This window comes from Falco naumanni, chromosome 9, assembly GCF_017639655.2.
Source record: "Falco naumanni isolate bFalNau1 chromosome 9, bFalNau1.pat, whole genome shotgun sequence".
Lineage (NCBI taxonomy): Eukaryota > Metazoa > Chordata > Aves > Falconiformes > Falconidae > Falco > Falco naumanni.
In genome coordinates this window covers 28024909-28050232 of record NC_054062.1, presented here as the reverse complement: position 1 = coordinate 28050232, position 25324 = coordinate 28024909, and the positions used below count along the sequence as shown (strand labels likewise).

Sequence of the window (25324 nt, the reverse complement as noted above, 5' to 3'; positions counted from 1 at the left end):
ATAGTTCCTAGTAGTCTCCCCTCTGATCATTTCAGCAATTGAAGGGGGCTCATGTTTTGTGATGGGAACAGATGCGGATACCCATATTTTGTTCTCAAAGAGTATGTCTGCTTCATGCAACAGAGTGCAAAACTAACCCCCCCACACACACACACACACACTCTCAGCTATCGCTGGCTATGCTCTGGACTTCACATGGGGCAGCTCTGTGCAGCATGACCTTTCCCCTGGACACCAAAAGCAGCAGAGCTATTAAGAGGGCTGCAGGCAGCACACCAGCTGATCTGGGTTCTGCCCTGTGTGGATGTTGCTTCTGCTGTGAAGCTCGCCTGGCTCTGTGCACCTACGCTGTCCCACAGCACTGGAGGCACCAGCAGAGCCGGCACAGAGGTGGCTGCCGTGTCTTGCCACAGAGCAGCTGTGCCTGTAGCACCTCTAGCAATAGTAGCACTGAACAGAGATTTCTGTCTTGGACTCCTTCAGGTAACCTATTGCCCACTCCTTTATACTGGCATCCTGGTGTGCTGTCAGCTAAGCCTCCAGGTCTCCCATGGTCAGCAACTGAACTTTCACATGCAAGTTTGCAAAGGAGATGAATATTTCCTGGGACAGTCTCCAAGACGGTGAAGCATGTTCCTCTTCCAGCTAGAGATCACCACAGCTTTTAGCAAAACAAATCCCAAGAACAAGGCACACATCCTCCAACCTATAACACAAACATATAGCAGTGTCTATGTTCTTAGAAGGGGGGGGGGGGGGAAAAAGTGTCCTACCACAACAAGGTACTCCTCTGCCTGTGCCTCAAGGGAGAGATAGGAACAAACAGCATGTGACAGACCTTAGCTGTGTTTTCTAGTTCCAGGCTGGAAGGCACTCAGCTGATAAGCTGGATGTAGGAACCTAGACAGAACAGTGCTGAAAAGACTTCCACAGATCAACATGCTTTGGTTACTAGAGCATTAAGCAGTCTGCTTCAGTCCTCCTAGAAATTTAATTTTTAAAAAAATATAACAGTTGATCTAGCTTTGAGTTGTTATTGGAGGTTAAATAAGATTTCTCAGGTGTGTCTTGATCTTCTTGGATGGACATGGAGAGAATCTGGGTCAAGGGTGTCAGCTGTACAATGCACACATCCAAGCACTACCTTGGGATGAGCAATGTGGTTTGCTAAGTGGTGGTGTTTCCTGAAAGAAATCACTCGCTGTGCTTAAAAAATGAGGTTTGAGTGTGGTAAAAGAGGAAAGAGTGGAGGGGAGAAAACTTGCCTGTGAAGACTATTGTGAGCAGGTGTCTAAAATGGGACCAGGGTAGGGGGGATGGGGGGGAAGAGAGGGGGCACAGCAGCTATCAGAGAAGTCACCTTGCTACTCATGATGCAAAATAGTTAATTAGGTTCCCCTCAACCTGTTTGTAAGACCTAGTGATTCATCCTCTTAAGGATGAGTCACTTGAAACAGTGAACAACTGGCTATGAAAATATTTACCTTAAAGTCTTCATCACATATTTGGCCTGTCCCTATTTCTTTAGTTAGAATAACTCATCTTGTTCCTTCTGTTCTTTAATCTCATGATATTACAGACGTTTTGATAACCTTGTCTAGACTAGGTGTGATAGGTAGGAGAAATGGGAATAGCATAGAGGTACTTTTCTGTGGATGGTAGAGATAAGGTAAGAAAGTGTTGAGCTTGTGTAGACTGGCTCACAGAGGATTAGTGGGGAAATGGCAGTTATTAAGGTACCTCTTAAAATCAGTTTTACAGAAACTGTAAGCAACTGTTTGGACTGATACCTGTCTTGAGACAAATCTTCCTGGGAGTTTTTCTCATTTTCAAGAGACAGGCTTCAGAACTCAGGCAATAAAAAGATTTGCAACATGGAAAACATTCTGATAACTTACTCTAGGAGAAAACACTTAGAAATTATTTGTCTTTTATCAGAGACATCCCATGATGAACCAAATCTGTGCATTTACGCGTGCCATATAATGAACATAGGAAAAGAGATGTTCAGAGTTAAGATGAAAAATACAAGTGATGTACAGCTACTTAGTGTACTGAGAGCTCACAGCATCATGGTGCAACCCTTCATGTGGCATCACTTTGGTCTGGATGCCTGCAGTCTTTCTGTGGCTGACTGACAACACGGTAACGGTTAGCTGAAGTTTGCATATGTTCCGTGATTCAAGGTTACATTTTCTCAGCTTGATAGTCAATATCCAGCTGGATGAATCTCATTGCTTTAGATTCAGTTTATGCTTTTGCAGCAGGCTGTACTGATGTGACAGCCCAACTCCTTCAATTTGGTGGAGTTTAGTTGTTGCTGAATATACAGCAGCGCAGCCAACATCAGGGCTCAACTGTGCACTACTGTATGGATAGTGGACCACCCCCACCCCCCTTCAACTCCAATAGTGCTTGCTGGTGATCTTGTAATAAAGCTTCATTGCTGCTGTTATGTGAATAAGATGTGGTATTAAAACTGTGACACTCATCAGAGTGATGATTAAAACTTTCATACGCTTGTCCCAAGTTGTTGGCCCCTGAGTAAGACAGGATAAAACTTCTTGCTGCCAGCCTTCGAGGCACTGCAAGACCAATCCCAGTATCTCCCGTTGCAGTAAGAGCCAGTCCTGTTTGTTCTTAGGTCAAGTGAAAAGAAATTTTTATGGTAATGACATGGAGCTATCAAAATGCCCAATTCAAGGCAGGCAGGAGCTTGGGAACCACCTTTAGTCCAAAGCAAAGAGCGAGAGGTCATGTCAGCTCTTAACGTCTTCACAGAAAATGATCTGCAGGCTGCTTTTATGCTGTTTTGATGATCTAGTTTTCTTTAAAACAGCTATATCATTAATGTAAATGTGTGTTACTGCTTGGCTTTTCCTACTCCTTACTTTTGTTGTTTATTTATAAAAAAGAAGGTGCTGCAATTTCTCTCCTTCTATACCAAAGAATTTCTCATTTTTTTTCTGCTCTCACTTTAAAATCCTGAGGCTAAGCCTTCCCTGAAGACTCTGTTTTCCCATTTCAAATAACTCCAAGTTCACCAACATAAGCTTATTCTCCTTGTGCCTCTCTTGCTCGTGCTTTAGATTCTGCTGCTGCACATGTGCCAATTTCACTTCAATTGCTTTCCATCTTCCCCTCTGCATACAGTAAATTTCATATAGCAGCCACTCAGCTGTTCATCCCTTCTTGATCCTTGCTCTGCTACAATTCAGTTTAAATGTTATCTTCTCTCCACTCCTGTTTCTCTCAAAGTTAAATTCAAATCACAGAATCTCAAGTAACCTGGATCTATTAGCTACAAATGAGGAGCTAGGTATTCTTTCTCTCCGCAGTACCTCAGATCTTAAATATTCACAAGAATGGATTCTTACTACCTATCTTGGTTTTATGCTCCCTATCCACTCGGTGGATAAGGAATTGGCTGGTGGTTGACAGCTCAATGTCCAAGTGGAAGCCAGTGACAAGTGGCATTCCTCAGGGGTCAGCATTCGGACCGATGCTGTTCAACATCTTTGTTGGCAACACAGACCCTGGGACTGAGCACAGCTGCACCAAGTTTGCCAACACCACCAAGCTCTGTGGTGTGGCTGACACGCTGAAGGGAAGGGATGCCATCCACGGGGACCTTGGCAGGTGTGAGCCCTTGTGAACTTCATGAAACTGAACAAGGCCAAGTAAAAGGTCCTGCATGTGGGTTGGGGCAATCCCAAGCACAAACACAGGCTGGGCAGAGAATGGATTGAGAGCAGCCCTGAGGAGAAGGACTTGGGGGTGCTCGTTGATGAGAAGCTTGACATGACATAGAAATGGGTGTCTGCAGCTCAGAAAGCCAACCATATCCTGGGCTGCATCGAATGAGGCATGACCAGCAGGTTGAGGGAGGTGACTCTGCCCCTCTGGTCTGCTCTCGTGCGACCCTCCACCTGGAGTACTGCGTTCAGTTCTGGGGGCCCCAACAGAAAGAAGGATGTGGACCTCTTGGAGTGGGTCCAGAGGAGGGCTATGAAGATGATCAGGGGGCTGGAGCACTTCTTCTATGAAGACAGGCTGAGAGAGTTGGGGCTGTTCAGCCTGGAGAAGAGGAGGCTCTAGGAAGTCCTTATTGCAGCCTTCGAGTACCCAAAGGGGTCTGCAGAAAAGCTGGAGAGGGACTTCTTACAAGGGCATGGAGCAATAGGACAAGGGGAATGGTTTTAGACTGAAAGAGACTACGTTTAGGTTAGATATTAGGAAGAAACTCTTTACTGTGAGGCTGGTGAGGCGCTGCACAGGCTGCCCAGAGCAGCTGTGGGTGCCCCATCCCTGGCAGTGCTCAAGGCCAGGCTGGATGGGGCTTTGAGCAACCTGCTCTGGTGGGAGGTGTCTCTGCCCATGGCAGGGGGTTGGAACTAGATGATCTTTAAGGTCCCTTCCAACCCAAACCATTCGATGACTCTGTTTAGATCTTCCTGAGAAGTTCTCTTTGGGCTTGCTCCTGCTACTGTCTCTAAGCTGGACCCCAAAGCCACTTGGCCACCTTCTCACCTTCAGGAGGAGGCTGCTGCAGGATGCTTGATAGCAGAGCCTTGCTCTGCACACCCTAGCTCCAGAGACCTTTAGTGTCACTGGGAGTAGAACTGGTAAGGATTTTTTTGATGTATTAGCTTTTCCTATCAAAATACTGGTTCACTAAAACAGACTCATCTTTCCATGGAAACTTGCTCTTCCTTAAATTCTTGTCACTACCAGAATACAAAAGCAGAGCAGCAAATAGCTACTGATTAGGACATTTTTCCTGGCCAAACAGAAACAGGTTCAAAGCTCTGGTCAAAATAGGACATGGTAAGGTGGTGAACTGGGTACATGGTGTCTCAGGTCAGTTTGAGTCACTGAATTATTTTAGGATAGAAATTGTATGCCCATTTATCAAGCAGGTTTCATCTATTCCTTTACTCTTCAGGAATTTATATAAATAAACAGAGGCATCTTCCCCCCTCCCCTCCCTCTCCCCCATAAAACTCATTAATTTTATACTGAGTTTCTATTTTGAATTGTATATTTGACTTGCCATGTGTGGAGGTTTGCTTGGGGAGCTCTTGGCTGGCACTTGTTAAATCTGTTTGCAGATTACTAAATCCTATTGTATAAAAGCACATTCACATAGCCAGGGGCCATGTGAATACCCAGGTAAATGCTCATGTGGATAAATCACTTCCAATAGCTATGTCTTTCTGTGCAAACAACAGTTGTTTTCCTGCCAAGGAAAACTACTGCAATAAACATAACATACAAAAATATGTAATTGCATGTACTTCTACCAATTAAAAATACTTCTAAAGAGATAATACAAGAAATGTAAAGCATTTAATGTTATTTACATGTGATGTTTGGCACTCCTTCTTTGTTGAAATGTTGATAACAAGATTCCAGCAAGTACAAATAACTGAGGAAGGTAGTTTATTCCACTGATGCATACTTGGCTACCTGCTGAGAATGGTGTACTCCAAAGTGATCTCTTCTTAGGAAAGTGAGATGTTCCCAGTTGAGGGTATTCCTTCCATAAACTAAAACTGAAAAGACTTCCCCCCCCCCCCCCCCCCCCCCCCCCCCCCCCCCCCCCCCAGTTTTGAGCCCTTCTTCCATCAGAACCCTGAATAAATGAGCAGAATTATAATGAATGTTAAGCAGATGTTTCTCTTAGAATACTGTATAAACTTGCAGAGATGAGCAGGCAAGAATGAAGATAATCACAGTGGAAAATGAAAATAAAATGGAGACAACTAAAAATGAGGAGTCTGACACAGTCCTGAAAATGAAATATTTTTCTACTTCTCCTGCCATGACTGCACCATAAATCTACTTAATTCTTTATATGTGTTACTGAAGTAGAGGGAGCAAAAACTAAGAAACCACCTAAGATAGACGTGTGCTTTGCCAAAGTAATTAAATCTCATTTTGCTGCTGTAATGACTCCCTGGACTCTGTCCTTTGCTCCCCTGTAAACACTTTTCCTCTGTGATTTCACAATCCTTTGCTGCACCAATCCATTAATGTATCTACAGCCACATATAGTTCCAGACTGTTGAATTTACTCACTCGAACCTGCTGCACGTAACCACCAAGCCTGCCTTCGCTAAGGAATAACACTTAGCTGACAGCTGGGTAAGTCCCTCAAAAAAGGCCTTGGGCACTGCAACAGGAATTCTTGGCTGAGGCTTTCGGGTACTAAAGTAATACAAATAACTAACTACGTTTTATCATGGTGATCTGTGTGGTGTTTTAGCAGACGGCCCTTTCAGTAAAGCATAAAATTATAGGTGTAAACTTGTTCTAATGGATTTGTGCTGATGATCTCTGCTTACTGTTCTTATGTAGTTGTTTGGCAATGTGCAAAACGGATCAGAGGAAAGGGCTTACCCTTCAGCAAGGGAAGTAAGTGTCTTCTGGTACACAAAGGACAGTCACCGCAACAGTCTCAAATAATAATGATGCAGCTACTTGCAGGTAACACTGGCCTGTTACCTACAAGCAAGCAACAGGATTGTGTTTTTATTATATCCCCTGAATTCTTACTGGGCTGCTGAGAAGGCAGCATTTACTCTGCCTTCTGCCTGTGGTAGTTGTAACATAAAGGCTGCCAAAAAAAACCTGCTGATTTGTGCCAGGTATTCCATCATGGTGTGATAAAGCAGGAAATGGAGCCATAGGAGTGCTAGTTTGTCACGGATTGTCATGGATGTACTGTAGCTTTGCCTGCCTTCATCTGCACTGGCTGCTATGGGAGCAGGAATACTTACATGTTTGCAGGGTCGTGGCCCATGCTGACAGTAGATGCAGTCTCTCTTCCAGTTCCATGTAAGACAAAACTTCATATGTGGCATCTGTAGCTATTTGAAGAAGACAGTCCTTATGATAGCAAAAAAAATTTGCTATTTTTCCCCATGCTGTCCTTACAAAAAAGAGCTTAGTGTTTCATTCTGGTTTTCATTCCATGAATCTTCCCCTGCACCTGCTGTGACAGGTATGCAAACTTCTTTAGTACTTCAGAATAATTAAGTAGATTTCAAATTTATAAACAAGTTGCAGGGTATAAAACAAAGAACAGCAGTTGGACATGCAAGTGGGACAGCACAAATAAAGAACTAGGACTGAAGCTCACAGCATCCCCTTCCTTTAAATAAAGCAACCAGTATTGGCTGGAGTGGGGAACTTCACTTAATGTCCAACAGCAATTCCATACAAATAACATGGCTGTAAACTCATTCTAAAGTATGTTACAGCATTGCTGGCTTGAGTTGACACCTCCTGAAACTGAAGCAAGAGGGAAGGTGCAAAGCAGGTTTCTGTGACCAGTCATTTCACTTCTAAAACCCACCACTACATAAATTCAGATCAATGTTGGTTTTGGGTTTTGTGGCTAACCTTGCATCTATGCTTAATGCTGGGAATGGTCACCAAAACAGCAACTCTTAAAGAAAACAGCAACTCTTAATATTTCAGAATCTGGTTAGAAAACTGTTGCAAATCTGTTAGAAAACAAATACTAAAGCTGTAACCGTGAGCTGTTTCATTGGGAAAGATGATACTGTTATTTCCTTGTAACAGCTGGGAGTTCATCTGTTGGTAATGTCTAATAGAAAATATAGCTTGTCATGGGTTTTTTATTTTTTTATATCATGTTTGAACCTGAGTCAAAAAAGCGAAAGGGGGAGATGTTGCACTAAGAGTCGGGGGGGGGGGGGGGGGGCGTAGTAAGACAGCCCTCCCCTAGAGTCATGAGGTTCAGAAAGGATCCTTTCACTTTCTAAACCCCTTCTCAGAGAGGAGTCTAGGTGCAGCTAAATCCAACCCTAGTCTCAGACTTGGTCAACAGGTTTAAGTCTAAAGGCTCAGATGTGCAGCCACTCGCAGAACCAAGGTCTGCCTGTCAGAGCCCAGTTAAGGACTTTGGCTGAAACGGTTTTGCAAAGCTGACAAAATAGATGATTTATTAAGGCAGCACGTATAACAAATTTGGAATTGGCTTTGATAAATACACTTGCTGCAAAAATCGAGCTTGAGTTAGGTGTACAGTGCTTGTCCTGGCTAATGTCCAACATAGTTGGAGGCGCAAATCTGATCAAAGAGGCATCCCTGATGGGGAGGAGAGGTCCAGGCCCACCAACCCCTGCTGTAGTTAAGAGCTGAAGAAAAAGTCCCACCTTGCCAGGAGTATAAAAGTATAAAATCTGGCATTTTAGGACTAAGTATTGTGTGCTAACTGGCCCTTAACCCAGTGCCAATTGGGGAAGGGCCCAGTGGTTCAGCGCGGAGCTGGGGGGTCGGTGTAGACACAGGTGTGTGGTTACAGATGGGGGGGGTCTTCCTGGCCTTTGCTGCAGCAACATTGGGCTGTGAGGCCCCTGCCTCACCACGGGCATCACTCGGTTTTTCTCATTAGACCATCTCCGTTGTCTGTTTTGCAAGACAGATGTGCTGCTCAAGCCAAACCCTGGACTGCGCTTTGAGCTGGAGGCAGCCATTGGCCATGAGGTCAGGGTGGGGGGGTAGCACACTGTCACAAGAGAGAAGAGCAATACTTCAGGTAACTTAAATCAATTTACAGCAGTCCAACTGACATCCCCTTCCTTCGCCTTGTCCCCTAAAACCAAAGCCAAAGGCTGTGCAGGGGAAGGGAGCGCATTCGAGCCATTCTCACTTCGGTACAAATCAGGAGGGCTGCCACCTCAGGAGAACAGGTTTGCTCTCCCAGGCACCAGCTGGTGTAGCTGAGAGTACTACAGCTACAGGGCACAAGCCTGTGGTACAGTGAATTTCTGTGGTAGGAGGGGGAAGATTTAAATAGAAAGCTTCTGTGATGGTCGATCTAGTTTTCTTTTAGATCTGAGCTTTGCAAGCATTTCTCTCCCTCCTGCCTCTTTTTTTTTTTTTTTTTTTTCTTAAGCCACATTTCTTCCATTCTTCCACACAATCCAGTACTAGATGTGCAAGTAAAAATATTTTGTAAGAGGTAGAAATACAAGAGTTTTTATCCATTCCAATGGTGTTTTTTCTCTGAATTATATATCTATATTTTATATATAAAATAGACATATATTTACATAGTCACTGCACTGAGTTGCTGCTGGACCAACAGCCAAAGGTAGACTTTTCTTTATTGGTGTTAATTAGTGCATCTGTTCACTGCTGGCAACAAAAACATGAAACAGGATTAGGGTCAGAAGACATGGAAGCTGCAATGAAATTAACATTTCAACAGGTGTCTCATCTATTTAGGATTATTGAGTTACTGTCAAATCCCAGTCGTACAAGATGCAGTAAGAATAGGATCTGAATCAGTTATTAAAAGCATCTTCTTTGTTTTCCAAAGCCAGAATAATTACCACCCATCCAAATTTAATTGCATGACAGCACCAGCATCATTTCTTCTCAGGGTGACTAATAAATTTTCTTGGTCTCCAAACCTTTTTTCATGTTAGGCAGCTTTTTGTCTTCCAAAATTGGGTTTTGTAGCCTTACATTGAACAAGTGCATGGTTTATACAAATAGACTTCATTAAGGTAATAAGGTGAAATTCAGACAAACCAGTATTTTTTGGAGTTTAATTAAACTGGCATCTTAATTCTGAAAGGATGGTTTTCAAGGATATGGGATTTCATACAGTTCCTTCATAAGCATTGTTTTTGCCAAGAAAATTGGGTTGTGGAAACAATGATTTACCTCCCTTTTCACCGATTACAGAAAAATAACAATTTGTGTGAGAAAGGAGTCAACCCTACTCGGAAAGTTCTTCTATTGCTGATAAATGATTATTCAAACATTTAAGTCCTTGTCAGCCTCTACAAATGTCACTGGCAGTGGAGGAATACCTGGTCTCCGGAAGGCCCATATAGCTGAAAAAGATTTTACAGCTAGGAAGACTTAGAGGATAACTTATATTTACGTTCTGAAATTACACATGGATGTGTTTTTCACTTTAACTGATGCAGTTTCTCCTGTAATTGAGCCTACAAAACATTCCTCTTTGAGCATCAACAAAAACCTTCTCAGAGCTCCACTTCTAGAAACAAGCCAAGGGAGTGGGTTGCAATTAGAGCTGCCTAAATAAGCAGGGGCTTTTGGATCAGTGGCTAAGCTGGAACATCCAAGAAAAACGTTGAGTTGACTCAAAGTGAAATTCTCTTGGGTTTTTCTCTGTAAAATAACGAAGAAATCTCCCTACCTGCGACTGTTTCACTTGAGTCAAAAGCAGGTTTGCTTTGTTTTAGCATCTGTCTGTCAATTTTCAAAACGAATGTCAGGTAAATGGTTGAAGTATTTTGACTTTCCCTTTTCTCCTCTTCGGTCACCATTACACCCTAAATCTGAACTGAATTCATGAAAGCTTTCTCTACCTATTTCATCTTCCCAAGGGAGGAATTTTTCAACAAAATATTTACTGAAGGGTATTTAACTTCAGCTCCAACTCCAGTCAGAAGTAGGTCTTACGGCCTTTGAACAGGTTGGGTACTGAAATCTTTGTCTGAAAGATGGTGAATTCCAACAGCCTCCAGTAACCCCTGCTCAATTAAAGACTTAGATAGCTCTTTTTCTACACATTAAGAGCCTGGCCCAAGTGAGGTTAATTTCCCTTAGATGGGGCTGGCATTACTGTTCCCAGAGCTGGTGTTGCTGCCTGGGGTCCCGTTGAACCAGGCATTGCCCAGGTCCAGGAGATAAAGCTGGTCCCTGCTGCAGGGAGGTGGAATTGCTTCTCCAGGCATGCGGATAGGTGATGGTGAGGGAGATGAGCAGCCAGGGCCCCCAGGATGGTGGACAGCAACCACTGCATGGGTGGCAATGGCAGTGACATCCAGGTGCCAAACAGCTGTCAGCTTTGTGTTGCTGCTGAAGCAAAAGAGAGGCTTGAAGGAAGGATTCAAAAGGGGATGAGGAGTAAACACTAGCAAAATAGCAAAACCATCTCTCCTCAAGCCTGCAGGGCAGAATGGCAGGGACAGAAACGCCTGTTCAAAACTTCCAGTGGGCAAGGCTGGCTGACAGTGCTGTTCTGCTAAGGGCAGGGCAGGACAGCACATCTTGCTGTCTCTACACCCTTTATGCCCATTGCTGTAGCAGATCAAGCCATTCTGTTGTGTAGGAAAGCTGAACAAGAGCTGCAGGTTAGATGAGGAAAAATAAACACAAGAATAGTTGTGTGTAGCATTGGTGCTGACTGATCCAGGACCAGCTTTCCAATGTCTGTGGGGTTCTGGAAGACTGGAAACATCAGAAATTCAAACCATCTCCTTTCTGCCAGTGTGTTAAGATGACTGCCCAAAGAGATGCTAGTCAAACAGATCAAATGCCTTTGTGGTTTGAATGTGCACCTGTCCCAGATCTGGGGGATGGCAGGTTTGAGCATATTGAGCCTTATTCCGGATTTCTTGTTCTGGTTCTGGCTGGGGATGTGGACCAGGTACTGGGTTCTGGTCAAACGTTGGTTCCTTGAAGTTTTTGTGCACAGGAATCCAAGTCATAGTTTATTCCAGTTTTTATACAGTGGCAGAGTAGTGTTCGGTACCTCATGGAAGTGCACAGCCTTAGTCTCCAGCTTGCACATATGTGCAACCCTTAAAGCCGCCCCAGCTCACTTGCTATGTGCTCTTCTCATGGTGCCTTTAGGACAACAGAGAAGTATGTGTGTGTAAGCATTCATGCATATGTTTTTAGTGGTGAAAAGGGTTGTTTGCTTTAATTAGTGCTAACTTTTATTTAACAACAAGGTTTTATGCATTCATTGGTGTGTCTGCCAAATTTGTAAACAGAGTGATTCAATAGTTCTTCTAGTATTGTGATAATTACTGTGAAACAAGATAATTGCAAGAAAACTACAGACTTCTTTCAATATTGAATTATAGATGTGGAATATTTTACTTAATAGATTCATTCAAATACTTAATTTTTAGCCTTGCCTGTTCAGGAGGAAGGTTAAAATCGCAGCTTGGGCCGACACAGAATTTTAGTCAGGAATTATATTATTGTATCAGACTATTTTAGCACTTATTTAAAAAATGGATAAAGCAGGAAGAGGAACCTTTTTAACAGAATTTTTGTTCTATAAAGCCCAAAATGAAAAGCTTTGCATGAGGGTTTGTTTAGACTTATCTTTTAAAGTTCTAAAATGCACTCAGTATTATATGAAAGGCCCCTCAGCAGCGGCTTACTGTTGATGTTTAAGGGAGAGTGAATGCTAAGCTGCCACATGGAACTGTTGCAAAGCTGTATAAATAGAGAAAGAAAAAAACTTCACTGTTCTAGGTAACTTAAACTCTGACTACGCTGTCAGTTCTGTCCTTAGGTTACCTGCTCCCAGCATATCTAGTTGCATGGTAAGCTGTGATCTCCTCTGCCTGGGAGTCTGTCCTAACTCCCACAGTCTTCCTGATCCACAAAATGCAAAACATAGCTTCTGCCTTCAGCTTTGACCCCCTTTCCTTTGTTCATTTAGATTTAAAGCATCCGAGATGTGAGTTTGCCCAACCACTCTGGACTGTGCCAGACTGCGTAAGGTCTTTTAGAATTCAGAGCTCCAAGCAAGAGGCTTTGAAATCCATGGTTTAGAGTTGTAAATCCATAGTACAAATCTTATCTTTTGCTAGACGAGCCCTTAACTTCGCAGCTCTCTAATTTTATGACAGACTAGTTCCTGGGCTCCTGTTAGAGAGTTGTGTTATAAATGATTGCCAACTGATATATCTGCCTTTCTACTTTGCAGTAGGAAACAAAATTGAAGTTGCTTTGCATCTGGTGGGACACAAGGGAGTTCCAAGGCTGAGGATGACAGAAGATGCATTCTCTAATGTAGGCAGCAGAAAAAAAATGTGTATTTTTAGACTATGAGTAAGTTATGACCTCAAAGAAAAATAAGACATGCCTGAAAGTATTAATTGTAAAGACAAGGGGAGGGTAGTTTTTTGTTCGCTTGTATATTTAAGGGAAGAAAAACTTGGCAACCAACTACCATAGTGAACTACTTATCTCAGAAAAGGATGCAAGAACTATAGTCAAAGGTGAGTGAGATGTTATCACCTTCTCTTTGTGACCACAATAGTGTCTGGTGATGTATATCCTTCTTCACAGGCAGGAAAGACAGATGACTAGCATCATGAAGATCAGCCTGATAATCACCACTATTTTCCCTCCAGGGAACTACAGGAGAAAGGTCCTTTGGAGACAAGTTTGCTGTTAGTTCATGAGGTCTCCTGGATGCTTGCTGCCCAGCTTAACAGAAAGGCACTTTGTTTCATAGCTCTGGCTGTGGAAGAGGCAGCAGAAATTGTGAAGGAGCATGCAGAACGTGTTCCCCAAACTTAACCATTAATATGCTCATGTTAAAGGGAAATACGATGTTAACATTGCCAATCAAATGCATCAGGTTGTAGTTAATTTGTGGCCTGGTTTGGTAACACAATAATAATTAAAATGCACTATCCTCATTAGAAGAAAGGAAAGGTTTGTTGTACAAAAGACTAATTAGATTACTTATACCCTCAATGTCAAGAGCTTTTGAAATCAAACCAATAACTATGTATTCTTCATGAGATGCTTGCTTTTTCTTCCACATGTAATTACTAATCCAGAAAACTGCCACAAAATAAATTGTGATTTACCTTTGAGGAACCTGTAGATCCTCAGCTTTGGATTAAAGGAATAAATGAGGCCTTATGCATTTAAAAAAGAACAAACCCAACTGAGATAGAAAGGATCACAGAGAATCTTCCTCCTCCAAACAGGAGACACTACTTTCTTAAACCTTATCTCCTCTTGGAAACCCCTGGTGATGGATATCCCATGTGATGTCTACAGAATCTACTGTAAAGCTTTACTTAAAAGGATGATTTCTGCCCCCCTTGGGCTGTAAGTTGCCAGTTCCTCAGGGGTATTTTGAGATGCATAAACCCCTTTCCATCTAGTATGCTCCCAGCACAGCGATCAGACAGAGCCTTCGTGATCTTACCACCAGCACTCTGTAAACAGCCCACACAGTATAGGTCTATTTAGCTGGAAAAAAAAAATAATCAAACCCAAATAGAACAATGCAGTTGAGGTACATCTTAAGAAAAACACCAAAGCTATTACCTTAGACAGTTTCCTGTTGAGACTGTGGAAGGGCTCCCTCCTGATTTTAATTATGTAATTATAAAATTTGACTTGGCCATTGAGTTTTATGGCAGCTCAATGTGACAAAGCTAACAAAAAGACAGAGCTTGTGCATCAAGGGCTCAGTGATCACAAAGAAGTAAATCAGATGGAGGACGCCTAATCAGTCGTGTAACTCTGTATCAGCTTTTGCCTTCCGGGAATGAAATGAAGGAGTCCTAGTGATGCCAAAAGTAACTAATGATACATTATCTGATGACCAAAAGAAGACTGAAGAAGCTCTGGGCCAGATCTAATGCAGCTACAATGCTTTAAGGCAATTCATTTATGTCACTCTATGTTAGCGGAGGATTTAATAATCCTCTATGGTCAGATGACATCGCTTTGGAAAAGCACTTCTAGATTAAAGTGTTTCTTTTCTTTCTCCTCCCCACCCACCTATAAACACTAGTAAGAACGGAATGGCAATATTAGCTGGCTTCTCCTCTCCAAAATTCATGGTGTACAAGAACTGCCTTTTAACTGGCACTGTGCTGCATAGCTCTGGCACTTGCCCATGCCGTAGCACAGCTAGAGAGTATGCTTTTATCGAAATGCTCCTGGCCGGTGTTGTAACAAATGCTGATTGGGATTGGGCTGATACATACTGTTGCAGTAGGGAGCGGAGGGTTTGGGGGCTCTTTAAGTCAGAAACAAAAATAAGACAACAAAATGTTAATCTTTTCAAGTAGATGCAGTATGCTGTACAGTTTCCCAAATCTGGCCATCTCCCTGAACACGTGGCAGAGCCACGCAGGCACTGGGTCTGTTGCACAGGGAGATCCGCGCTAGACATCCTGGAGGGTAACTAATGGGGCCTTCTCAGGGCCAGGGAAAGAAAAGGGTAGGACACTGCAAACACATAAGCATGCTTGCTGTTGCAGTGGAGAAAAGAAGTGTCGTCTGAGAGTTATTAGAGATGCAATTAATGAATGGTTAAGTGCAAAATGGCTCTGTTGTTGCCCTGAATTCTTAAGGAGGAAAAAAAAAAACCTCTCCTGTTGATTTCCTTCATGTATGTCCTAGTTATGCAGGCTGTGTGCTAGGGGGTCGGGATTTGAGCCAGTGTTTGGCAACTCCAGAAATCAAAGACTTAGTACTTCAACTCATTTGCAAGTACCGTATAATGAGCTTTGAGAATTCCTCTTTAGTCTGAGTTTGCTCTCAGAAGGAGTTCTGTAAGTCCGTGTATATTAGGGCAGCATAAATGACAGATGAGTCAAAGCCTTTTTCAGTCTCTTCTAAAGAAGAATTATCTGACTTGACTATCTATGCTTTCCTAAAATTAATTAAAGATTTACTTCCACTACTCTAAGTCTCAGTGAAAGTTTGTTTCCTACTTATCACGACAACATTGAAAAGCTTCTTAAACAAAATTGATCAGTAAGTTCAACACTTTCTGACTCCCCAAAAAATTCCAAGGTGAGATCTTGGATTTGTTCCCCTCCGATTTCAGATTCTTGGAAGGTAACTAGAATCCTGAAGCCAGCAGAAAAATCTGTGTAGAACTCTGGTTCAGCCTTGTTGAGTGAACATGAGATGCATCCACTAAGCTAAAGGCTACAGAATCAAGCCAGGTCATAACTGAAGTATGCTTCAAGGCGCTCTGAGGGAGCCTGTTAACTGCAGGGAATAGATGTTGATATGGTTTTGTTTTCATTTGCCTTATTTTGAGGTGCATTTCAGCATTAGTTTTGAAAAGCATCTGATAGTGGCCTCAGTCCTGTTAAAGTCAGCGGGAGCCGCAAGTCATGAAGTGATCATAAACCAAACTCACCAGGGTGACCGATTCTGATGGAAAGGAAAGGAGAATGGTCCTACTGCAGAATAAGGTGACTCCCTGGGACTCAGAAAAGCTGCTTTGGTAGCAGACTCCTTGTGCAATATCAACACGTTGCTTCTCTGGTGCTTCAGCTATCCTTGCTCTGTAGAGAGGATATTTCCTTACCCAGTAGGACACAGTCCGAGACACCTGGCAAGTAAATGGCTTTATGAATGCTGATTCTTACAACTGACTAAGGTCATCCTTCTCGCTAGTGTAACTGACTGCAGGTCTCTGGAATGGTAACAACATTTTCTGGCATTACATTGAAATCAGGGCCACAAGTGCCAGACTTGAAATCTTAACAAGGAACCACAGTGTGACACAGAGAGGTTCTGGCACAGTAGCTGAATTGCACCTTGATATTCCTGCAGATGGCAGTGGTACATGTTCTGGACATGGGACATTTATGCTGTTTGCCTTCTGAAAAATGGTGATGTTACAGCTCTTGCTGTGGCCAGAAGTATTTTCTTGGAGTGCTGCTTTAGGACTTGCAACAGTTCGTATGACTAGCTGCCGAAACAGTCCCTTCCTGAAGTCCCCTTCAAAAGGAAAAGTAGGAACTCTGATATGGGCAAGGGCTGTCTGAAAGATGAGGCCAAATCTGAGCAAGATATTTGGGACAGTAAAATCAAGCCTGCCTCTTGTGCTATTTTTTCAAGGTTATCTACCCCGAACAGTGGAGGAAGTCACACAAACAAGTGCCTCTTCATTTCCAATTTCTCAAACAATTGACAAGGTAAAGACAAACACAGTCTGTCCAAAGTTGTGCTGTTCATGGTGCTAAATACCAGCTGCTTCTCACAGTACTTTTGATAAGGACAGCTAATTAAGGGCAGAGGGAAGTGCAAGGCTGTTTTAACTATCCTTTTACATGTTTATATGGATAAGTGTATTTTTTAATTTTAATTTTTATGTATATAATTGTATATGTATTACTTTTGGAGCTACATTTGCGCTTTAAATTGGACATGCCTTTTTTAGATTTGAGTTTGTTCACTGGGTGTATCTTCCCAAAGAGAGCCAACCCTACCATTAATTAAAGAGCTCTTCAGTCCTGCCTGACAATCTCAGCTGTTGGTGAGAACAGCTGGAATTAATATTGTCACCTTACCTCGTCTGACTCTGGTTTAATATAAAATAAATGATCGAAACATTAGTTTCTTGCAACTAGAAGTTAGGTTCATTTGTTGCAAAATACAGCTGCAAACCTCACTGGTTTTGATGACATACCCCTGCTAGTGATCACTTAGAACGAAATAGGAGATCCATTGCTTAAATACTTATAAGATCTATTCCTGCAGAAGTCTTGCTTTGCATGTTGCTGTCTCTCTTGCCTATCATCGTCAGCCCCATTACAGTAAGCAGTACAAACTGTATTTTCTTCCACATATCTCTCAAAATACCTCTTGTTATTAAGGCAGAATCAAGAGGAACACTTGATGCAGGTTATACTGTGAGCTCTTGCCGCTGTATGATGAAGGAAGAAAAATGGATAAAGATTTGAATCTTGACTTCTAATGGCTGAATAGAAACAGAAATATGTTGTGGGGAAAAAACCTTCCGGACTAGATCTTAAGCTAGAAATAAGACCTTTGCACTGTGAAGTGTTCAAACTATGAAGTATAAACAAAGCATCCTTTTTAAAATTATTTTTAAAAGGTGTGTGGATTTGTATCCTCCCATCTCAAAGGAAACCCAAGTGTCAAATCTGAATGTTTCGTTGTAGAATAATGGTAGACAACTATTTGCATGTGAACTTGAAATAAAACCACAAGGCGGGGTGGTAGTGTTGGAATGTAGCAAGTCTCTCAAGAGAGTGTTCTCTGCCAGTAAGAAAACAAGATGAGCCCTGAGCAGAGATATTTATTATCTCATATTGGGGGGTGGGGGGGGAAGGGGCCAAATTCCAATCAGTGCTCATCTGAATCCCCCAAAGCTGTACGTGACAAAGAACTCTACTCCATTTAGACTTCATAAAAATCTTTTCATTTCTCACCAGCAAAAATGTGATTCTGATCATCGGCAGTCTCTGATAAATTCTGTGTTTGTGCTATCATATTTGTCATTTTACGAGCTGGTGCTCAGTGTAAAGATAGATATATCTAATACATGCTGATGTTTGTATTGGATTTAGCATGCAAAGGAGCAGTTCAAGAGATAAGGGCAACTGGCAGACTGCCATTTAGAGATGAAAAAATAATAATTCAAATGTAATAAAATAGTTACAAATATCCTGTATATAAGAGTAGAAAAATTCTTATCTGCATTAATACCTTGCTGTTTCTGGGTCACTCTAAGTCCAATGTGTGTATTTTGAAAAATTTATATGTTCAGTTGCATTGAAAGAGTTGGGTTTTTAACCATAGTGTAAGTGTCAGAGATGGATCGAGCTCCTTGGTGTGGGGGAGGGAGTGAAACTATTTCAGCTGCTCAGGTTTCAGAATTGTCTGCTAAGTTTTAGGCTTCCAGGTAACTGATGCAAAACACAGATAATGGGCTGGGCTGGGAGCGAGGAGGGTAAAGGTTATTAGTAGATCAGTCCTGAATGTGCATTTATTTCTGCTCTCAGCAATCATAGCAGTCGCTGCTGCTTGCTGGGGATTTTGTTTCCCTGGGAGAGAAGGCCGTCAGAAAAACAAACCTTTGGCAACTAGTACAGCTTGTCTGCTAAAAAGACAAAAAAGCATGATGGTTGTGAGAAATACTACCTCCATAATGAGCATGTATGTTACTCCTGGAACCTGGCACTTCACTAGCTCTTCTATGAACATACAGGCTTCACAACCAACTATTTACACATACCTGGACAGCTGGTGAGAAAAATTGTGTCATTACCTCCCCAAAAGATTCCAAATATGTTTGCTAGAGAAGGTCTGTATTGCTTGTAAGGTAAAGACTGCTTTTAGAATTCAGAAAAAAATCTTAAGTCTTTACTTGAATTTAACTAGCATATATTTCAGGGAGCCAAATTTAAGAGAATTAAAAATTAGTACTGAGACTACAGCTAATTCAGAAGCAAGGAAAGAATAATGTAATTTGCTCGTTTGAGTGACAATACAGATCATTTAACCTTTAGTTTTATAGTCCTTCCCCCCCCCCCCGTATCAAATCTAATCTACCTACTAACTTAAGTATTTGCAAATGCCCTACCTCCTGTTTATTAAGCTGCATTAGTGGTCAGCACAGCCTCCCTAAACTGAGCACTGCACGCAGCGCTGCACCCAGGTGAGTGATGCTTGTGCAACGCAGGCAGTCATGTCAGCAGCTGCAGTGGAAAAAGCTGTAAAAGCTGCCAGGGATGGGTTCCACAGCTGAAGATTTGTTTACCTTCAGCATCACCCACCTAAGCTCACTTCAGTGGAAACAACAGCGAGCTTTTTTCAGTCTATGCAAAATCCTGGCACGTATGCAAATGCAGTTCCACTCTCTGCAGACACACAGTAGCTCAGATCACACCACACAGTGTTGCTCTTCCAGTGCGAGGATGACAGAGCATCTGCACCAGCTGTGGGCCCTTTGAACACTCTGCCAGTGTCAGAGTTGTCATTCCACTCCACGGTGGTGGCTGAGAAGGAGGTGAAGGAAAGGTGTGGGGGTGGGTGGGAACTGAGCAAGAACTACAGCTAGGAGGAAAGACAAAAGAAAGGATGGGAGGTGTGTGTAAGCTGGGAGAGGACTGCAAGTGTTGCTGTCATGTTGTAATTAACATTACAGATTTTAATTCAGGGCAAACGTGCCTTCCTGGTGCCACACAACCGTGTCCTCCATCACCTATGTAAATGTTTCCAGAACAACATAAAGTTCGTTTGTGGAAGAGATGCACATTTAGAGTTTTCATCAGAAATATACATTTGTCTGAAAATGCAATCAAATTAATGGTTCAAAGTAAGCCGCATCAGTATATCCAGAGTGCTATGATTCCTGTGTCACTCAAATGATGAAGCTATCTGGAGCCAACTTAATCTATAACTTGTTTCTGCTTCATTGCAGAGTTAATACCCTCCAGGTTCAGTAACTTATGACTAACAACTTGTTGGAAATACTGAAAATAGCTTATGGAAAGGGAAAAGAAAAGGGAATCAAAGGACACAATTTTCCAAAGCAGAGCTTCTACAGGACCAAGGAGGTGTTTTCTGAATGTTTGCTTTGATCCTATTTCTAGTGAAAAATACTATGTAAAGGAAAACTGTATGGCTCACAAGATTAAAAAAACCCCCAACTTTAAAGAGATTGTATCCTCGTTCTTCTACTTATCTGAACAGAAATACTTGTACCTTACTTAGTTCTCTCTGAAAAGAACTTCGAAACTAAGATGGACACCTATTGTTGTCTTTTACTTCTACGATAAGAGATGTCATTCGTTAGATAAAATGTCTTTAATGTCGTGTGTTGCTTTATTGATGTTATGATGATGAAGCATGTCCTTTGGTAGCTCAGTTGTGTTTACTGTATGAAAAAGTGAAACTGTTGTGGTAAATGAGAGCCATTAAGATGTCTTTAATCTGGGAACAATACTTGCCTCAAAAACTCTTTCATGTGTGTGGATTTGCCATGGATAGAAGTAGGAGGTGTGTTTTAGCTGCTGTTGATATATTGTTTTAATTGCTCTTTTCTTTCTCTGTAATTTCCTTTTCATGGGTCTGGGAATTCTTGGCCTGGTTTTCTAAGGAAACAAGGCTTATGCAATCATATGATTTGGATGTGGTCATGCATCTGTCTGTCCTGCTGTGGCAGCTTTTCAACCCACCAGCAAATTTTAACCAACTTGGAAAGTAGCAGCAGTCTGCAAGCAATTTATATTCTTATAAATTCATGAAAATCAAGAGCCCGTGGCTGAGGGGAGAGAGACTTTGAGTGCCCCTAACAAGGGAAAGCCCCTCTGCTGAGGACTCAGTTCTTATAAGACAGAAGAGATTCTGCACAACAGAAGCTATAACTATCCCAAATCCAAGAAAAATGTAACTTAAAATTCACACCCAGTTTACTACCAGTGAATTCAGCTCCTACATAATCCATAGCAAACCAGGCTCCATTAACCCCTCTGCTCACAGACCTGTTTGTTGTGCGTATGTGACCTTGGTCAGGGGGAAGGTAGATCCAAATGCCACCTGTGCACTACTAATACCCTGTATGTTTAGACTTATCTGGAATAGGTGTGTAGAAATAACCATTAAAATGCTGTATTTTATGCTGCTTCAAGCTTTCAGTTGACACTTCATGGCATAATAAATAGAAATGCATAAAAAGCATTTATAGAGACCTTTATTAAGCGTTCTGTTCCTGGGAAATCTGTTTGGAAAGTGGTCTGTTAGTATCTCCTTCCCCTCTCCCTTGCAACAGCACGCAGCTTTTTTACCTCTAACGAAGTTCAGCCAACACAAAAAAAGTGGTAGGCATTCCAGGTCACAGGCATTGAGGTGGCTCAAACATTTTTGAGTGCTTTTGACAGACCAGAATTCATTTTGCAAACTTTCCCTTGTTATTCTTGGATGAACAAAGGTAGAAACGCGGACTCCTTGCTGCACTCTGTGCATCAGTTTTGTCTCGATGAGGATAACTTGTTGCTTCATTTTTGCATAAATGAAACTGAGTCAAATCATCCTTTTGGCACATTATTTCTGTTTGAATTCTCATTCTGAAGAAAATTAACGACAGTGACCCACCAGTTATTTTATGTTGAGATACTGGAGTTTATTTTCCTCAGGTGCTAAATGTATTTTCATGACATAAATCAAGTTAAAGAAAAGATGATATTTCTCATAAAATATTCTTTCATGTCTTACAGCGTTACAGGGCTGATAATTGTGAAGTTTTCCTATTATTTTCTATACACAAAATTAGTGTTTCTACTATTACTTCCTTGTTGAGAAGTCTTAAAAGGGAAAACTTGAGAACGTATTCAGTTTTATAGTATTTTATACCTGAAACAAAACTGCGGTTCTCACCTACTGCTGTAAGAAAGCTTGCACGCAGGAAACGTTTCCCTTTCACATTGCTCACCGCCCAGTTACAGTACTGATGGGAGGTAAGAACGTTCAGCTAGCAGTCATCTGGGGGGGGGTGTCTGGTTTTCTTTCACAGGTGGCAACTAAAGATCTGTCACTATCTCTTGCTTCACTGAAATCTCTGGGCATGGATGGAAGCTGAGCTGAGACTAGGTTTTGTTCTGTGTATGGTTACTTTGTGTTTGCAAAGGACTGGAGATGTCACAACTTGTGTCCCTCCAACAATACTGCCAGTGTGCCAGAGGTAACTGGAGGTAAAACCACCCAAGTGGGCCACTTGTCAGAGGTGCGCTGCCAGCTCTGCTATCAGCTCCAGGTGACAATCAGGATTCAATGGCAAGTTACAGTCTGAAGGCTTCTTGACTGTGTTGCAATAGGATTACTTCATCTGTGCTGTAATATTTCCACCCCTCTGCATGAGGACAGCTTTCTATTTTTTGCTATTAGGGAAACCACATTGCCTGGAAAGATGTCTATATTAAGATGACACATTATATGCTGTTGGGAAATAGATTTGCATCTGATTGGCTTATTCTTAGAAGATTAGAGACTGACCATATATGAAAGTATTGCTTCATGTGTTGTTTCTTATGTTTAATATAAAACTTGAAAAGGAAGGCTCTGCTAAAAGCTGTCTTCAAAAATGCTTAAAATCTTTCACAGGAATTGAATACAGGCAGGGGACGATGCCTGACCCCCAGATGTTCTTATAAAATGAAGTACTATGCGTAAAAGGATGCTTTTGGCACCTGTAGCTCTTTACCTTCTGTTTACAAAAGTGTCTCCTGGCTGGGCTCAGAAGAGCCTGCTGCCAATGGGAATATTAGTGCAACAGGAGGGAGAACAACTGGAAAGACCCAATATGTTCTCCTGCAATCGCAGGGATAGGGGCCTGCGTTCTGCAGCCTCCCAGTCTCCTGGGAAAGCAGTTACCCTGTGATAGAGAGAGAGGGGGGGAAAAAAAATCTATGAAGGCCTTTTAAGAGAACGGGATAGGGACAGGTTTGCACTGCCATCTTCAGCCTCAGAAAAAAATGGAGGTCTTTCATGTAGTAGACAGAGCACCTGGTTATATGGGGTATCCCCAGCCTGCTTACAGCAGCCAGGGCAGAAACTCAGGCATGGGGACACCAAAGATCCTCATAGGAAAGGTGCTTCTACTCGTCTTCATACCGTGCTGAACCACTCACCTGTCACATAGGAAGAGATGCAGGGATTTCCTCCAGGCAGCCACTATAGGTGCTACAGAAAGAAAACATATAACCTCTCCACGGTATGGTAGGACAACAAAAATATAGCAGGAAAGTAACAGGCAGTGAAGTAAGACTTGTGTTGGGGAGAGAGAAAACTGAAAAAATGGAGCTGCTTAGAGTCCTAAAAGGGAAAGCGAACACAGAGCAGTGAGAAAGGCTGGGAAGATTGGGACAACATGTCCCCAAGCCTGCAAGTGAAGTCTGAAAAATTGGTTGTGGGTTTCCCCTCAAATACAAACACCTCTTTCCTTAATGCAGCAACACAGCTTCAACTAGCGGTCAGAAGATACATAGTCTGGTAATGAAGTGCTTAAACAGCATTTAAGATTTTCCATTACATAGAAATACATATCCACCAGAGAAATGTATCATTATTATTGATTTAATTGCTGTCATGTTTTGCATCTTCAAAAATCTCTTGGTGACTTCTTGGAGAACATGGAGCCCAAAGTACTCTGAGATTAGTGGGATATTTGAATTATTAACCCCTCCTGTTGCAATATCTGGAACAAACTCTTTTCTTAGGAGTTTACAAAGGACTCTACTGGAAATCCAAAAGTGTCTTACAAATACACTAACACTGCTTTACATAAAGCCACACATCTCTGGGAATCAAGCTGCAGAATGAACCATCACATTATTGTAAAGCTGAATAGCTTTAAATACAAAACGCTGAATTCCCAAAAGCTGCTATCAGTAGCCTTTCTGTTTTATGCGCTGTTAAACTTGTGTGCAACAGGCTGTCACTGAACATTTGTTCCACATTTTGCTGAATGAAGAATGAATGCAAGGCAGCTAAGGTACCTTCCCTGCTGAGAGTAAAGATGAACGAATTGGGAGCTGCTGCAGGGATTGAAAAGGAGAGGTTGAGGGCTACCAGCAGCGTGTGCTGCAGTGATGCTTATTTGGGGATTGTGGGAGAAGGAAGCAAGATGCTGGAGCTCACTGAAATTGCCAGAGCTATTATATAAGCCATTAACAAAAACCCCAAAACCACCACAACAACAAAAAAACCCACTCTAAGCTGTTAGCTATGTGGACTATACTGCTAAGGGGCAGGGGGAAGTCCTCATTTGGTGTGTATCTTGCAATTGGGAGAAGTTTGATAATGGATGCATGGATGCTCTCAGAAGACAATCAGTAATAGCTACCAGGCTTTACTATCAGCCTCGAGTCTGGCTAGGTACAAAGCATGTGTGAACTGCATCACCTAATCACACTAGCCATGAAGCCACTCCTTTAGCTGAGTATCACGTGGGACCTGCATCAAACCTGTCGGATAAAGGACTCTGACCTCTTTTACTAATAATCCAGCACCCTTTACACCCCTAGGTCTACTTACCTCAGAACTCTGTGGTAAAAGCTGTTGAGGAAAGATTGGTGAAACTTTCTGAAAAGAAAGATGGCATTAAAGTAAGCATGCTGTCAGGAGGGATTAAATTTGGGCTGGTGAAATGTGCCTAAAACCTGTTCTGGAGACAGAAATCTTCTATGTACCAGACATGCTTAGCATAGCTGATGCCAGCATAAGTGTATCCTGTCACATCAGTATGCCTCTTTCTTCACCTCGCTGAGTGAGGCAGCTATGATACTGCCACAAGGACACAACTAGATCCAGTTGTCACTCTTTTTTAAGTGGCTTTGCAGTCCAAACGACCTCCTGAGTCAAAGTCATAATAAATAGAAGATCACTACTTGTCTTTTTATAAGAAAGAAGGTGTATTTTGCATTCAGAGTCTTCCAGATTCTCCTAGTCCCTTGGTGTGGTACAGCAGGGGCCACAGTGGATGTGTCCATACATCACTGAGGGGCTCATCCAGGCAGAGAGAAGAAGAGGGGCTCCATCTAATGGTTTAAGAACTCCTGTTCCAAATAAAAAAAAAAAGTGAGAGAAGCCTCAGGCCAGCCTTGCTCAGGTTTCTGAGGCTTTGGAGATACTGAACCATCAAATGATGAGCAGTCAGATTCACTGAAGACTACCACTGGTCAGGGTGTGCTCCCATTTAGACAGCCGTCCTATTTTATTATTTATTTCACCAAACACTGTGACTCATTTTTGAGCCTGATACTTGACA

At 42.2% G+C, this 25324-nt stretch overlaps 1 protein-coding gene across 2 annotated transcripts in view; it reads left to right on the top strand.

Annotated features, from left to right (window-relative positions):
• The first annotated feature begins 6052 nt into the window (after window positions 1-6052).
• PCGF5 (polycomb group ring finger 5) overlaps window positions 6053-25324 on the top strand; it is a 100478-nt gene continuing 81206 nt past the window's right edge. The window contains exon 1 of one of the 2 annotated variants that reach the window (XM_040605774.1): window positions 6053-6147. The gene's annotated coding sequence lies outside the window, so the exon portion shown is untranslated. The remainder of the gene's footprint in view (window positions 6148-25324) is intronic. The other variant, XM_040605776.1, reaches the window with a different exon arrangement.